The following is a 16,671-nucleotide window of genomic DNA, read 5'->3' as shown; positions in this document are numbered from 1 at the left end:
AGTATTTTGCCACTATTTCTTTTGACGGAGAACTGCTTTTAAATTGACCGACTTAAAAATGTGGATCCAGCAATAAACCAGACTGAACAGAGAACCACAGTGAACATTCCAGTACTTAACATGTGTAATTTTAATACACCAATTAACAGTGATTTTATCACCATGCACTGTGTCAATCCACAGTATGAGGCCAACTATAACAGGGATCCAAGTCACAGTCTACGTGCAGTCCCAAGTTTCTAAGTAATGTTTTAATACAAAAAGTGATACCAACCCAAAGTAAAACTAAAGGCCATACCCTGCACTCCTATAGAAACACCACAGGGGCAGCAGAATTGCCAGGAAGCTCTGGGATGAAGGTGTCCTTTGAATACACCCCTAAATACACTGAGGCTTGGGGGGCTGCACAGTGGAAGGGGATACTGCTTTCAAATTGTGCAGATCACAGGAACAGTGGGCAAAAGAAGATGCCCACATGGTGTGCTGAGCCCTCTATGGTACTGCAGTGCTCCCCATGACAGTGCACGACCTTGGCCATGCTGCTATTGGCTCCTCTACCCAAGTGTAGGCAATCCCTCCGCACTGAGAAAGGTGTAGGCATAAAACAGGAGTTAGTGATATTGGAGTAGTATTAACTCAGATCTATGCACTTCTACAGGGAGCAAGACCCAAAGAGTGGCTGCTCCCCAAATTCACCACCTTCTGAACAACAGAGCCTCCTTTGGAATCCTGGTGGTCCCAGGACATGGGGAACAAACCATGAAGCCTACAGCCTCCTTCTTCATGCAAAAAAAGCATCATCATGTGGTTCATGTCAATGAAGGGGAGCATATTTTAATTAACTTTACATTTTATTTATACATATGCACCCATTCAATACTATATGAAATCATCATAAATACTAATCCATCATAAATAAGTTTCTCTTTAAATCACAATAATGAAAACCAATGCAAAACACAACACTATGGAATTACAATATACTTCACTTGCTCTGTGTGACAAAGTCAGAACTGACAGCTATAAGAGTGTTGGAAGGTTGGTATATCAGGTCTTGAATGGTGAAGACCCTTTTCCCCATGAACTGAAATGAGATCACCTCAGGTTAATTCAACACACCTGAGTTCAATTTAATGGCCACCACCTTTAAAAATGTCTCTTCTGGTGAGAGAGAAGGAGGGATGAGAAAACAAGCTGCAGCAGGGAGAAAGGCTGCTCCTATGTGGAAGTCTGTTCTCTCGATAGAGGAAACAATCAAGTTAACTTCTGTTGGGGAAAGGATTGGTGACCAGAAGCCAGCATAATAAGGCAACACCCTGGGGAGGGGGCAGGGACATGTACGTATTTCTTGTGTGTTGTGAGTTTGTTTTTTGCTTAAAAGAACTATTCAGGCCTACCCTGAGGCCCACCTTGTAAATACTGAAAAATAAACCAAAGTGAAGAATTAAAAACCTCCGGAGTAGGACTGATTTACTCCAGGCCCCCACCACCAGAGGGAGAAATGCTGAGGTAGATGAGGCAAATGAATTTCCTTGCCAGACTTTTTTTTTCCTTTTTGTAACACAGAAAACAATCCTGCTTAACCACTTTGTTGGGGTCAAAAGTAAATTAAACAGCTGAACTAAAAGCCTTTCAAAAGGATATTTACCATGGAAACATGGATTTAAGTTCTATTTTAACTACAGAGCTGCAGTAACATATTATATATTCCCTTTGTTCATACTTTCTCAGAGTACATATTTCTATTAATTCTTCATTGTATAAAATGTGTACAGTCCATTTTTTCCTGCTACTGAGATAAGCATGTGAACCTTTAGTATATCTCTAACAGGATTAATTTCCTAATACACTGATGGATCTTTAATGTACCTTATCTAACTTTCCAGAGAGAAACTACAGTCTAGAAGATCACCTTTAACTTAAACCAAAAACCCACCTAAAACCATCCTCTGAGCCTTGCCATATAAGGTAATCCACATGCCATTTTAGGTCTTAAATTACTCAGCATGATGTGATCAGATCATCTGGAATGTTCTCACTGCTGTAGCCACTCTGAGCTAATGAAAGCATAAACAGAAGAGAAATGATTCTTTACCGTTCTGTAGAAAAATATTAGGCCTGAATATGGCTACATGCATTGACATTTTTGCATGATCAAGGCAGCTAAATGTAAATATCACTTTGCCACATTTTCCCCACACTTACGTAGGATTTTCCATAAGTGATTCACCTGTATCAAGGCGATTCACCTGAAAATAAAGTCAACAAAGCAGGTGATGTTTCCCACAGCTCTTTAATGCATTTAGTGACCTTTCACAGCACATTTTCAACATCCATACAACTAAGATTAAAACAAATGAAAACAAACCTTTATGTTAGAATATAAGAACCCAATTTTTAAATAGGCCTCAACATGGCCTCTAATATTTTGGACATATTTGGTTCCTACACTGCATACATTTATTATACTACCACTAAGTTATAATAATCTTTGCATTTAACTAATATTTTCTGAGAATTTCATAGTGCTTTGCAAACATGATTAAATTAACTCTCACAATACCCATCTGAAGACGACTGGCATTACACTCAACTTGTTGGCATTTCTCTGTTTATCTGTAACATGACAACTTTGGAATTGATTGGATGTGATGTTCAAAAGTTTCTCTTGTCTCTTTGATGGCATTTCTCTGTCTATAACACAACAACTTTGGAACTCCACATCTAATCAGACACCTTTTCTGTTGAATGTGGATTTCACTACCACCTGCTCTGCCTTTGTCACCTCAAGATTAGACTACTGTCATGCTTTACATAGTGCTGCACCTAACAACTATTCAGAAACCAAAGTCAGATCAGAACACAGCTGCCTGTCTGCCGCCTAGTGTATCAGCAGCATATTACACCAATACTCTGAATTCTGCATCCATTCTTTATTGGCTTTTAAGTGGTAATTACATTCTATTTCTGATCTGAAAACGGACTATAAAAATGACATTGTAGAGTTCCATGTTTATGGTCTCTTATTTCATATTAAATGTGTTCACTTTACAAGTAGACATTTTTTCAAACTGCCAGCTCTGCAAACTCCCCAGTATGGGTTCAGATGGTTATCACCACCAGCAACAAAGGTTCTGCAGGGCAAGTTACATATGTACCACCCCATCATTTTTAAGTTACGCCCCCAGGGATACCTGTGCAATGACCTTATCTTCTAATTATGCTCCCAGTGACATGTTTGAACCGCACTACCCTTACATGGAAATTTGTAGACAAATTGGTAGGTGATACACAAGGAGGAACAGAATCCAGCTCAGTCTCTCCTTAACTGCTTTGACTCTTCAGAGCTAACAGGAGTAAAAAGCAGTGAACTTACTGTCACTTAAGTCATCAGTTTTTCTTCTGAATACTGAGAAAAAGCAGATCTGCTGAGTAAGGAGGTGTCATTTTTATAAGGTATATTTCACAATACCTCTGCTCCTTTCAGATGTTGGTTTTGAGCTATAATGCCACCTGCTTCTCTTGACATTCTGCCATAGTTACAATTGTTGGAGGCACTTGAGCTGGGATCTTGATTAAAATGGGAAGGGCTTTGTCAGGGTTCCTTCCCCACTCTGAACTCTAGGGTACAGATGTGGGGACCCACATGAAAGACCCCCTCAGCTTATTCTTACCAGCTTAGGTTAAAAACTTCCCCAAGGTACAAACTTTGCCTTGTCCTTGAACAGTATGCTGCCACCACCAAGCGTTTTAAACAAAGAACAGGGAAAGAGACCACTTGGAGACGTCTTCCCCCAAAATATCCCCCAAAGCCCTACACACTCCCTTTCCTGGGGAGGCTTGAGAATAATATCCTAACCAATTGGTTCCAAAATCATCAGAGACCCAAACCCCTGGATCTTGGAACAATGGAAAAATCAGACAGGTTCTTAAAAGAAGGATTTTATTAAAAAAAAAAAGAAAAGAAAAAAAAAGAAAAATCAACTCTGTAAAATCAGGATGGAAAATACTTTATAGGGTATTCAGATTCAAAACACAGAGGATCCCCCTCTGGGCAAAACCTTAAAGTTACAGAAAACAGTAATAAACCTCCCTCTTAACACAGGGAAAATTCACATAAAACAAACGATAAACTAATCCGCCTTGCCTGGCTTACCTATACTGGTTGCAATATTGGCGACTTGGATTAGGATGGGTTGAGGAAGATGGATTTCTGTCTGGCCTCTCTCAGTCCCAAGAGAGAACAACCACGTAAACAAAGAGCACAAAACAAAAAGCCTTCCCCCTCCCCCACCAAGATTTGAAAGTATCTTGTCCCCTTATTGGTCCTTTGGGTCAGGTGCCAGCCAGATTAGCTGAGCTTCTTAACCCTTTACAGGTAACAGAATGTTGCCTCTGGCCAGGAGGGATTTTTTAGCACTGTATACAGAAAGGTGGTTACCCTTCCCTTTATATTTATGACAGGCTTCTGACAATGTGTTTTTTGTGAAAGGACCTGGACTTTGGAATTCACCTGAGCCTCTGGGTCTGAAACGGCTCAAGTTTATTCCCTGGAAGGCATGCTTCAAGACAACTATTTTATCAGGCATTTTGGGGCTTAAAAGGTATGGGGTTTGTTATGAGGGAAGGAGGAGTGTTACTTGAGTGCTGGTTAGTTAATTTAGCTCTGGGGGTTCTGGTTGTTCGAGACCAGGTTTGCTATTTTGAAATGAGTCGTGTAATTTAAAAAAAAAATTGGCCTCGGCCAAAATTTTCAAACTTGAGAGCCTAAAGTTTGGCACCAAAGTCCATCGTTAGGCACCTAAAATAAATGATTGAGTTGAGCACCCAACAAAAGCGATTGAGCACCCAACAAAACTTGTCAGCCTATAAAACCTGTGCTGTGTGTAGGTATTTAAATGTCTCTGTAACTGAAATTTCACAATCCAGTTTGACTATTTTCAGGTCCCTGAGGGAATTACCCATTGAAGGACCTTGTAAGAATTCCTGACATTGCCACCCTACTGAATTGCCTAGTTCCCTGCACTGGAATTTGCCCAGAGGACTATGTTTAGACTCCTTGAACTTCTGAAGCCCAAACATATCTTTATGGATAAGCTTCCATACAGGCAGCCTGTGATGATCCAGTGAGGCTCTTCCTGAAGTGATAGTCCTTCTGCAGATCCCCCCTTAAGGGTCCTAAACTCTGAATGAGTTTGTTATTTGTTTAACACCAACACTGGGCTCAATGCTGTCCAATACACAAAAACAGAGTTAATCCTTGCCAGATGAGGTCATAGACCTGAGTTTGCAGGCCCCAAGACTGAAAAAACATATGCATGTACCTAACTTTATGCACAAGTACGCCCAGGGAAGTCAGTGGTACTACTAATATGCACAAAGTTAAACATGTTCAGGTTTGCAGGATCATGCCCGAAAAGAAACCCACTAAATAAAAGCATGCACCAGAAACTCCAGTGATGAGAAAAAAAGGGTTTTATATGTTTATGATCTATTTAAAATTTCAAAGTCACTGAGGATTTAAACACAAAAGTGTGGGGTCAAGTTGATGACCTAATTGAAAAGGACTTATTTAAAGGATTTCTGCAAAAATAAAATGTTACTAAATATGATTTGGAGGGAGGGATAGCTCAGTGGTTTGAGCATTAGCCTGCTAAACCCACGGTTGTGAATTCAATCCTCAAGAAGGCCATTTAGGGATCTGGGGCAAAAACTGGGGATTGGTCCTGCTTTGAGCAGGGGGTTGGACTAGATGACCTCCTGAGGTCCCTTCCAACCCTAATATTCTATGATGCATATTGCAAAGCTATTAAATACTTATAGCACAAAGGAGAGTAAAAGTGTGATACATTATCTTCTATAATACACTGTATTTTGTGCATTTGTGAATGGCATTTTGATGTATGAAAATGACTGCTCTTTTTTCTGTTTCACTTAAACATTGACAAGAATTAAAATACTACAAGAGTTCAAGTTATTTTGCGCTATGTAAAGTCTCAGGCAGTCATGAAGGTTATGGAAAATGTGATTTTTCCTGATGTGATATAATCACACACACCCTTTTCCATGGTATTGCTTTGATTTTTTGTTTAACATCAGCTACCTTAAGGAGAAGAGGAACACTGCTGACAAGAGTATGAGTGTAATCCACTGCTGTACTGAGTGCAGTCTACAGAGGATACAAGTCAATTTACAGATGCAGTTAGAGAGCCTTAGCTTTTTGGTTCAAGCTATAGCAGTTCATGATTTTAGTTCTGGAGGTCTCCAGTTTGCTCCCTGGTGTGTCGGCCAAGATGCCAGCCGTCACAGGAGTAGGGATGCATGCTCTGTAATGCCAGTCAGATGATTACCTCTTTCCTTTGATGTGCTCCAGGGCTGGAGATCCATAGTGCAAACACCTTACTGCTAGCTAGCTGAGCCAGTCTCATCTTTACTGCTTTGGATGGCTGGGGTTCTGGAGGGCAGGTTCCTCACTGCTGTCTGCTTCCTTAACAAAATAGTCTAGCTACCCAGGCACTGCAATATGAGATGTTTCATAATCTAATGTATAGGAACAAGGAGAGAGGTGGAGTAATTAGGCCCAGGATAGGCACAATGACACCTAGCAGCACAAGTGAGGGGGAGAAAAGTAATTGCCACAGCTAAAGCAGCACCAGGACACAACAAAGACAGCAGAGCTAAGGGGATGGCACCTGCCTATGCTATCAAAACCCTACTGCTCACCCCCAGCTCTACACTGACTGGTGTGCTGATTTTGCATTTCATATACAGTAACTCCTCACTTAAAGTCATCCTGGTTAACGTTGTTATGTTACTGATCAATTAGAGAACATGCTTGTTTAAAGTTGCACAGTGCTCCCTTATAACCTTGTTTGGCAGCCGCCTGCTTTGTCCACTGCTTGCAGAAAGAGCAGCCCTATAAAATCGGGGCATCTGGTCACCCTACCTCCATTCGTGCTGCCTTGTAGAGTGTGAGGCCACAGTAACAACAATGTTTTAACCCTTGAGGGTTCAGCCGAGTGCTAGTTCATCATTTAGAAGTAAGGCATTCCCCAGGAAATATCCCACCCTTGGACTTCACCACCTCAACCAAGCTTCACAATCATCACTGCTGTGTACAATATTAAATTGTTTGTTTAAAACTTATACTTTACCTGTAAGGGGTTAAGAAATTCAAATAACCTGGTTGGCACCTGACCAAAAGAACCAATAAGAAAAGATGATACTTTCAAAACTGGTGGGTGGGGGGAGGTTTTGTTTGTGCTCTCTTTGTTTTGTTCTCTCTCTGGACAAGAGAGGGACCAGGCAGGGAAAAAAATCTCCTAAAAACCTACCTGAAATGAGCATCTAATATTACAAAAATTGTAAGTAAAGGCAAGGGAATGCGTTAGATTATCTTTTGTTTTAGCTTGTGAATTTTCCCTATGATAAGAGGGAGTTTTATTCCTGTTTTTTGTAACTTTGAAGCTAAGCCTAAAGGGGAATCCTCTGTGCTTTAAATCTTTTTTATTTACCCTGTAAAGTTACCTTCCATCCTGATTTTGCAGATGTGATTCTTTTACTTTTTTCTTTATAATAAAGTTCTTCTTTTAAGAACCTGATTGATTTTAGTGTCCTAAAAATAAAGGGTCTGGTCTGTAGTTTTATTAAAGGCAGTTGGTTGATATGTATATTATTCTCAAGCCTTCCCAGGAAAGGGGGTGAAGGGGCTTGGAGGGATATTTTGTGGAAATAGGAACTCCAAGTGGTCCTTTTCCTGAATCTTTGTCTAAATCACTTAGTGGTGGTGGCTGCAATACCACCCAAGGACAAGGAAAGGATTTGTGCCTTGGGGAAGTTTTTAACCTTAGCTGATAGAAATAAGCTTAAGGGGTCTTTCATGCGGGTCCCCACAGCTGTACTTCAGAGTGGGGAGGGAACACACACACACACACACACACACACACACACACACACAGTCTTTTGTCTGGCGGAAAAAAAAATTTCCCTGGAACCTAGCCTCCCTTATTTACATTAATTCTTATGGGGAAACTGGATTCACTTAACATCGTTTCGCTTAAAGTAGCATATTTCAGTAACATAACTACAACATTAAGTGAAGAGTTACTGTATCTGGTCAGGTCACTTTACTGGTCACAAAGTTTATCATACCCAGTTTAGTCACAAATGTCAAAATTATCCATCTCAGCCTTATTAAAGACAGTCCAATGCCCTATGCATAGTCTTAAAATTGGAAAATTCTCTGATGACAACCCCAAATTCAGTATTTCCCCCTTCATCTATCTGCTTCTTTCTTGTAGACTTAGCCAATTTAAAAGCAACTCCTTCAGTTTAACAGCTGCTTCCCAGAATCTCGGAGCTGGGCCCTCAGACCCCCCCCCCAACTCAAGTGTGGTCGAGTACCGTGGAGACCGTCAACTAGTTCATCCACCTAGGCTGCAAGCAGAGTTCAAACGGTCACAACAAACAGGACGTTCTTTGACGAATAAGTCTCACTGCCTCCTGCACGTCTCACTTATGGGCGCAGTGGACAAACATAGTAAACAAGTCCAGCATCAATTTCAGCAGGTGATATCCACATGTGCTCTGTCGTCCCAATGGTCTGGATCATCCACAAGTAAGAAAATTGACACAGCCATTGCAGCCATAGAATTGGGAACAGCAGTGGGAAAAGATGGTATCTATCCTGAGTGATTATATAACCTACATCCACACACATAGAAATGGATGATGTAGCTTTTCACCAACATCCTGGAGACCAATGAAATTCCCTGTGTGGAGAGAAGCCAAGGTCATTGCAATCCTAAAGCCTGGAAAACCTGCAGATCACTCTTCTGGTTAAAAGAAAAGGAGGACTTGTGGCACCTTAGAGACTAACAAATTTATTTGAGCATAAGCTTTCGTGAGCTACAGCTCACTTCATCAAATGCATCCGATGAAGTGAGCTGTAGCTCATGAAAGCGTATGCTCGAACAAATTTGTTAGTCTCTAAGGTGCCACAAATCCTCCTTTTCTTTTTGCGGATACAGACTAACACGGCTGCTACTCTGAAACCTGTCATTCTTCTAGTTAATAGGCCAATCTCCCTCTTGACCACCACCACCTACAAGCTGATGGAGTGTATAATTCTGAAATGAATTGGGCCCACTGTGGATGCCAGCCTACCCAAGAAGCAAGCTGGTTTTTGACTGCACCGAAATTGTTGCAACCAGGTCCTGTGTTATACTTATAAGCAGCACATGGGATTTTTATTTTTTTTTAAAGGGGAAAAGGCAATATGCTGCATTTATTGAAGACACCACAATTAGCATATGCATTTAAACCTGGACCTCACTGCAGACATGGAGGCTGGATTCCAATGAAAATTCAAGACCGGTACCACTTGAATCAATCTGTCAGAGACATATGACACAGTTTGAAAGGATGGTGTGCTACCAAAACTGTCCAAAGTGATCCCATGTGCAGATTCACAGGCTGCTGAACACCATGCTTAGCTATGGAAGGATGCGCACTTTGAATGTTGGGCTACCAAAAGGCTCTGTTCATGATCCGACACTCTTCAATGTATGTATGACCGATATGCCTGAAATGATAGCTCAGAAGTTTGCATATGCTGATGATTTGGCACTTGCAACTTAGGCCCATAGCTTTAAAGAGCTTGAAGTGACCTTAACATCTGACCTTAAGATCATGGAGGAGTACTTCCAAAAATGGAAGATGAGATCAAATCCAAGCAAATCAGTAGTTTCTATTTTCCCCCTTGACAATACAATCACACAAAACACTAACTGTTGAGTTTTGTGGTGGAACGGTTATGAACCAAAACTAACATATCTCTGTGTCATTCTTGACTGCTCGCTGACCTTTCATGACCACCTCGAGAAAGTAGCCTCTAAAGGTAAGACTTGCATCAATATTATTCAGAAGTTAGTGGGAATAAGCTGGGAATCAACTGCCTCAGTGCTATGAACATTGGTCTTGGCAGAGTTGCAGAGTACTGTGCACAAGTGTAGACAAGAAGTTGCCATACCCAACTTGTGGATGGGCAGCTGAATCAGATCATGCAAATCATTATGGGAACTTTAAAATCAACACCTCTACTGTGACTTTCTGTGTTAGCAAGCATTGAACATCCAGCTATCAGCCGAGATATAGCCACAGCACGAGAACTTAAACGTGCCAAAGACTACCCAGAACTTCCGATTCAACTGGTTATGGATAACATACCCCCAAAACACCTGAAATCATGAAAACCACTATGGACCACCTCATGTCTCTAGATCTGGCCAGGGATGGCAAAGTGTCCAGACCTCACCAACCATTTCAAACAAGTACATTATTACTTACCCAGCAAGCCACCATCCTATTTTGACCTGCCACACAGACTTTGGACCACACTGAACCGCATCTGAACAAACCATGGAAGATGAGGCTACTTGAAACACAAATGGAAAATCCCCTTCGTGCAACTGTGATGAGAACATCCAAACCATCAAATACATCACAATGCAGTGACCCAAATATGAATTGAAAGGTGAACTGGATGATATCCACAGTGTAACAGAGGAGGCCTTGAAATGGCTTATGGACCAACAACTGCATCTACACACTGTTGCTCTGCAGATGCCATACATGCACATGAGAGAAATGGGTGCAAAAAATGTCTTTGCACTGAAACAAAGCCCAGGATCTATCAAACTTGTGTATTACCAGTATTGCAATATGGGTCAGAACCCTGGACCTTCCTGTCAAGCTATCTCGAGTAGCTCACAAGCATGATACCAATCTCAAGGCAGACTGTCAAGGAACAAGATGCAAACCCCAAACTGGTTTTAAGTTCTATAATTAGATTTCATCAACCCAGTAATAATCGTGAACTCCTAAAGCACTATAACACCCTTGACATGGAGTCATAGACAATCCTCCTGGGCACTCTGGTCTATCTTGCCACCCAGGCAAGCCTGCTGTTGTGATAGATGGCCCCTTACACCAAAAATCACAACAATGTTCAGGTTACTCCTAGTCCAAAAATATTCAGGTTACTCCAGGTCAATTGTACCTCAGATCTCAAACCAAAGATAACTCTTGTAGCCAATCCTATAATACTAATGATTTATTTAGAAAAAGTAGTAAGAGAATTATTTATATGGATAAAGCAGGTAAACATATATACATAAGGTACAGTCTTAGGTTCCAAAATGTTATACTAGCTGGTATAATATGCAAGATCTGTATGTCCCCTGGGGCTAACCAAGCCAAAAAGCTTGGGGATCCCTTGCTTATGCTTAAAAATTTTGCTGTCTCCGAATTACAAGCAGTATAGTGATCACAATTCCTCCTAGACAGGGATCTTTATTCCCTTCACCCAGCTTTCAAGCAATGACGGGATGAGGGCTTGTGCACACATACCCTCTTCATGGGTGTGGGGGAAGCAATCAATAAAGTCTTTTGTCCACTGATGTTCCATAATGGCTTGTCTGTTTGACCTTCTTTTGTTGGGGGAGAAGAGGACACCTCATGTGGTAAACTAGCATCTCACTAATGTTTCTCCCTTGACTGTGGGGGTTTACAGTCTGAGCAAACATTTTTACAGTTGCGAACACTTAAATGTTACTTATATTTGTATCCCAGGTTATAAGGTAAGATAACTACATACAGCATCCTACAAGCATTTCATAAAGACTAAACACATACTTATAACTCTAAAATCTATTTTAACAGTACTCACACACAGCTGAGCCAGACTGATTTCCAGCTATACATTTGTCAATGTTCAGTGAGCCCTGGCATAAGCTGAAATCTGGTCTTCCAGTGTCACAGTTCCTACAAGCACACTTGGAGCAGCTAGAGGTATTCCATATGTGCTGTCAGCACTAAATCCTGAGCATAAAGTAGTTTGACTTTGTGTGAAATGTCAGTTTTGCAAATATCCGGCCTTTCTTCAAGCCCTCATTATATCCAAAAGCAGCGTTGCTTGCTCTTCAGCCATGTTTCCAGGATGGACAAAAATACCCCAGCATACTATGCTTTCACACTCTCCATCAACACATGAAGTGGTGCATGCTCTGACACCTCCTGGTGCCACCCACAGGGCCACCCCAGAGATTCATGAATTCATAGGATTGACTCCTATCTGGCAACTTCACCACACACCTGGCGTGACACCATCCACTGTAGTCGCTGTCATTAGTGTAACAGTCCTTCCTAGGCTATGCACGTTTGATAATGATAAGGAGTACTTGTGGCACCTTAGAGACTAACCAATTTATCTGAGCATAAGCTTTTGTGAGCTACAGCTCACTTCATCGGATGCATAAAGTAGAAAATACAGTGAGGAGATTTATATACACACAGACCATGAAAAAATGGGTGTTTATCATACACATTGTAAGGAGAGTGATCCTTATGCATCCGATGAAGTGAGCTGTAGCTCACGAAAACTTATGCTCAGATAAATTGGTTAGTCTCTAAGGTGCCACAAGTACTCCTTTCCTTTTTGCGAACACAGACTAACACAGCTGCTACTCTGAAACCTTTGATAATGATGACTCCCCAGCTAACAGACCTCTTGCATCCTCTCAAAGAAACCTCTGTTATTTCAAAGTTGAACATCAGATTCAGGCTTGCTCAGCTGTCACATAGCTAGCCTCATTTCTAATTATGAATCCAGACAGAAAATCCTAAGACTTACTTAATTTATCTCTTACATAGGCCTCTACTTCTTTCACTTTCTTGTGAACGCAAGGGTTTTCATTGCCCTTCTAATATTAGAACAAGAGTGACACCTAGTGGACAGCAAATAAGTCAGATGTATCAGACTATCAACAAAATTGATACTCTGGAATTTGTAGTCCTTTGTTTTATATTTTTAATTTTGAGTTACATTAAAGAGATTAGTGTAAGAAAAACTGTATGTTGAGAAGAAATCTTAAAGTTTTGTCCTCATCGAGAAATACAGGACATGATGCTAAAATAAAACATGGATAAAAAAAAAAGATGCCTTACAATCACTGAGATTATGAGCTATTTGAGACGGGACTGTCTGTTATATGAATGTACAGCTCCTAGCACAATGGATCTTAAGGGTGAGATTCTGTGCTGTGCCAGAACATGCAGCCCAGGGGAAGGAAATAGTTAAGGTGGCCTTCTGCCCTCCTGATCCTGAACTGTTTTGGGGGACAGAGGTCCTAGAGACTAATTTAAGACAGCCCTTGGGGCCTAAGTTTCAGAAGCCTCCCTGGTTGTCTTAAGGGCCCCAGTGCTGCCTAGAATCTACCACACTGCATGCTATGATCCCACCCTGACACAGCGCCTACGCTAGGGCTTGCAGTGGAGTCAGTATAAAAGACTGTATATTTCAGTATGCAATGTGAAACTGAAATAAATGCACCAAGAGATGGTTTTCTACAAGAGAGAGTTGAAGTTAATGGTTTAAGCATGGGACTGGAATACTCCATTTCTGTCTTGCTTAGATTCTGATGTATATTAATACATTTCACAATCACTTCCATAATAAATAGTACAACAAGACTTAACTCTTGTATCGCACTTTTCATTTGTGGATCTCAAAACACTTATGAAGGAAAAGTATCATTCTCCCCATGTTATAGATTGAAAAATCTGAGGAACACAGAGGTACAGTGACTTTTTCAAAGTCATTCATCAGTTCAGTGCATGTGCACGGTGAAAGAGATCCCTTTTTATAAGGAAACAGATTTCAGATTATTGCTTTCAAGAGATTATTCAGAGTGAGTACATTTAAAAAAAAAAAAAAACACCATTTTTACCAGTGTCTTTTAGTTTGGCTGTATTCCTGTATAGCATAAAAAACCCTACTAAGGTGTAAGGAAGTGAATGAAAGCATAAGGCATTTACTTCCAATTTTCTCAACTGGATTCATCATACTGGATACTCAGTTAAGGACTGGATTCTTCAAAGCCTTACTCCCAAGAGTAGTTCTTATGCAAGTAGTCCCACTGACTAATGGAGCTACTTCTGTGATTTAGGCTTTTTAAGGTCAAGCTCTCCTTTACCATGTCTTGGGGATGAATGGCATGTGCAATTCTGTCAAGCATAACTGATTGGTAGAGATGCGAACAGTGGAGAATATTAGGTCTTTTTCCCCCTCCATTTTTACTGATCACATTCCCAAAACTCAGACCATTACAAGTAAATGAAAGTATCAAAGTGAAAGTTGACCCTAGACCTAGTTACTTTGAAACCACTCAAAATTATCTCATTCAGGTAATATCAACAAAATGTCATTTATAAGAACAATTCGTATTCCTCAAACTGTAGTGAGATTTCTCTAAATCTCTCTCTAAGGGACATACCAATTACCCTCCAGATGGTGCTGTCGGCTTAGTCTACAACTGGAAAGTTTTCCAATCATCTAAAAGTAACTATAAACAACTTTTCTTTATAAATTAGTCTATCAAAAATAGCTTACCTTACAGCATGTAGGGCAGAGATGGTCCTGTGGTCAAAACACAGGAGTCAGGAGTAGGAGTCAGGAGATCTGTGTTTGGTTTCCAGCTCCGCCACACAGTGGGGTGTTACCTTGGGCAAATTCTTTAACCTGTAAAACAGGGATAACATCCACTTGAAAGGGTTGACAGGAGGCTATTTGTAGAGTACTCGAATTTTATTGGTTCTGTGACAAGGAAGAGAAACCCATATAGAAAGAAGTGTGGTATTTCAAGACTGTTAAACAAAATCAATTTATTTTAGCAGATACAAATCAAGAAGTCATCTGCAACTGACAGACTGCCAGTAAACTGAATGAACAAGCCAGAAGGAGCATCATTTGTCAGCTTGCGAGAACCCCATCCAAAGCAGCAGATGACGCTTGGAAATTACAATTAAAAACACTGGAGCAGGGACATTGTTTCCTGAAATTCATGCATCAGAGCAGCACACAGAAAAATGAAGTATAGTCCAGGTCACTACATTTTTATTCAAGGTGAACTGGCATTGATCAGATGTCTGACATGCCTGCTTCTGCGCGTGCTCTCTTGCTCTCCCTCATCCACCTCCCCAAAACAGCCACCAAATTGATTTTGGAGGTATGGTCCATAATGTGTAATGTATCTAGGTTTTTATATGGCCTCCATCACAGTATTATCTGAGTGCTTGATTTCACACAAGATAGTATCCTGATATAAATGCCCATAAAAATCATTTGCCATCTTCTGCCTACCCATTTCCCCGCAGGAAAATCAAACAAACTGACTCTTGTCCACCATGATCACACCCACCCTGTACTTATGTGAATTAACACCACACAGTTTCAGGGTTTTATAAATAAATGGGCAACCAAGTATCCCTGAAAACTGACAAAGTCCCTGTCAGTTTTACAGAAGACATTGTTTAGTCTTGATTTTTGTAACCCCCAGTAGACTTGACGGATAACTGAATTTTTGGAACTGATAATAATTATTTGGAACTGATAGTGAACTAGGAAGCATGTGTGCACCTCAGGGACCATCCACAGATTTACCGAATGATCATATCCCCACTCAATTAAATCTCACAATCAGCAACCTTATGAGCCAGCTCTTCCTCAGACATAGGAAATCTTCTTAAAGTTTCCCATCATTGCTGATATCTGTTCAGCGCCACTAGTGTTAGCATCTCTGGAAGTCTTAGTATGGATGGGATACCAGTTGCTGCTGATTCTTTTATTATTAATTATTATTAACAAACAAGTGCTGATTAGAGCTGCTCTGAAAAGAGTTATGTTAAAGATGCCAGCAGCCCATCTATACCAAAAAATCAACAAGGAGACCGGTGGCACCTTAAAGACTAACAGATTTATTTGAGCATAAGCTTTCATGGGTAAAAATCCCACTTCTGAAGTGTCCTTGTTGTTTTTGTGGATACAGACTAACACAGCTACCCCCTGATACTTGACATCTATACGAAGTCTCCTAACATGCTAACACCAGTGAAGCTAAACAAGTGTTAATTATCGTGGAAAGTTTTTAGAAATTTTCCATAGCACAGACAGGGCTGTACAATCAGATGTGAGCAGAGTCTGAGACTCTGAGCGCTGCTGCAAGTGGCAAGTCTACAGGAAGTTTGGCTGTCATGCTACCATACGCAGGCAGTTACTGACCTAGACTTGGAAGTGCCATCCATGCTTCTGTTCACCTCCCCTGCACCACCTCTCCTGCACCTTGTAAGCACTGGACTGTTGCTGGGCATTAGGGACGATTGTGGCAGAGCAAAAGGGAGAAAAAAGATTGAGAGTGGATGTGTGAGAGGATATTTTTCAGGGGGAAGATATAAGGGAATAACTAAGGAAGGAAACTGAAAAAGGTTGAAGCAAGGGAAAAGACAGAAGAGAAAGGAACAGAAGAAAATGGAGAAAACAGAGAAGATAAAAGTATAGAAAATACGAGGAAAGAATGACCATCCAATACATTTAATTTGTTTAGTAGGTTCTTCATAATAAAAAGAGATTCAGTCGCTACTACTGCCTCCCAGCCAAGTAGGATATGCAAACTATTCCAGAGCAACAAGAATGTTCAAATTCAGAGCCAAATATAAATGCTGATTTTATTGATTTTACTCCAGAGTAAAATTAAGGCAACTTGGTTTGCGAAATTGAATATCATGCCTTTTTATATTTTGCAATCAAAGACAGAAAAGGGTGTGTGCTGAACACTT

At 40.7% G+C, this 16,671-nt stretch overlaps 1 protein-coding gene across 10 annotated transcripts in view; it reads right to left on the bottom strand.

Moving 5' to 3' along the window:
• Positions 1-16,671, bottom strand: part of GNG12 (G protein subunit gamma 12) — a 106,885-nt gene that overhangs the window by 23,969 nt on the left and 66,245 nt on the right. For 9 of the 10 annotated variants that reach the window (XM_043521031.1, XM_043521027.1, XM_043521028.1 and 6 more), the window contains one exon: positions 14,450-14,578. The gene's annotated coding sequence lies outside the window, so the exon portion shown is untranslated. Of the gene's footprint in view, positions 1-14,449; positions 14,579-16,117; positions 16,661-16,671 lie in introns of those variants that run through there. The other variant, XM_043521034.1, reaches the window with a different exon arrangement.

The sequence above is a fragment of the Chelonia mydas genome, chromosome 8 (genome assembly GCF_015237465.2).
Source record: "Chelonia mydas isolate rCheMyd1 chromosome 8, rCheMyd1.pri.v2, whole genome shotgun sequence".
NCBI lineage: Eukaryota > Metazoa > Chordata > Testudines > Cheloniidae > Chelonia > Chelonia mydas.
This window is presented reverse-complemented; position numbering and strand designations above follow the sequence as displayed.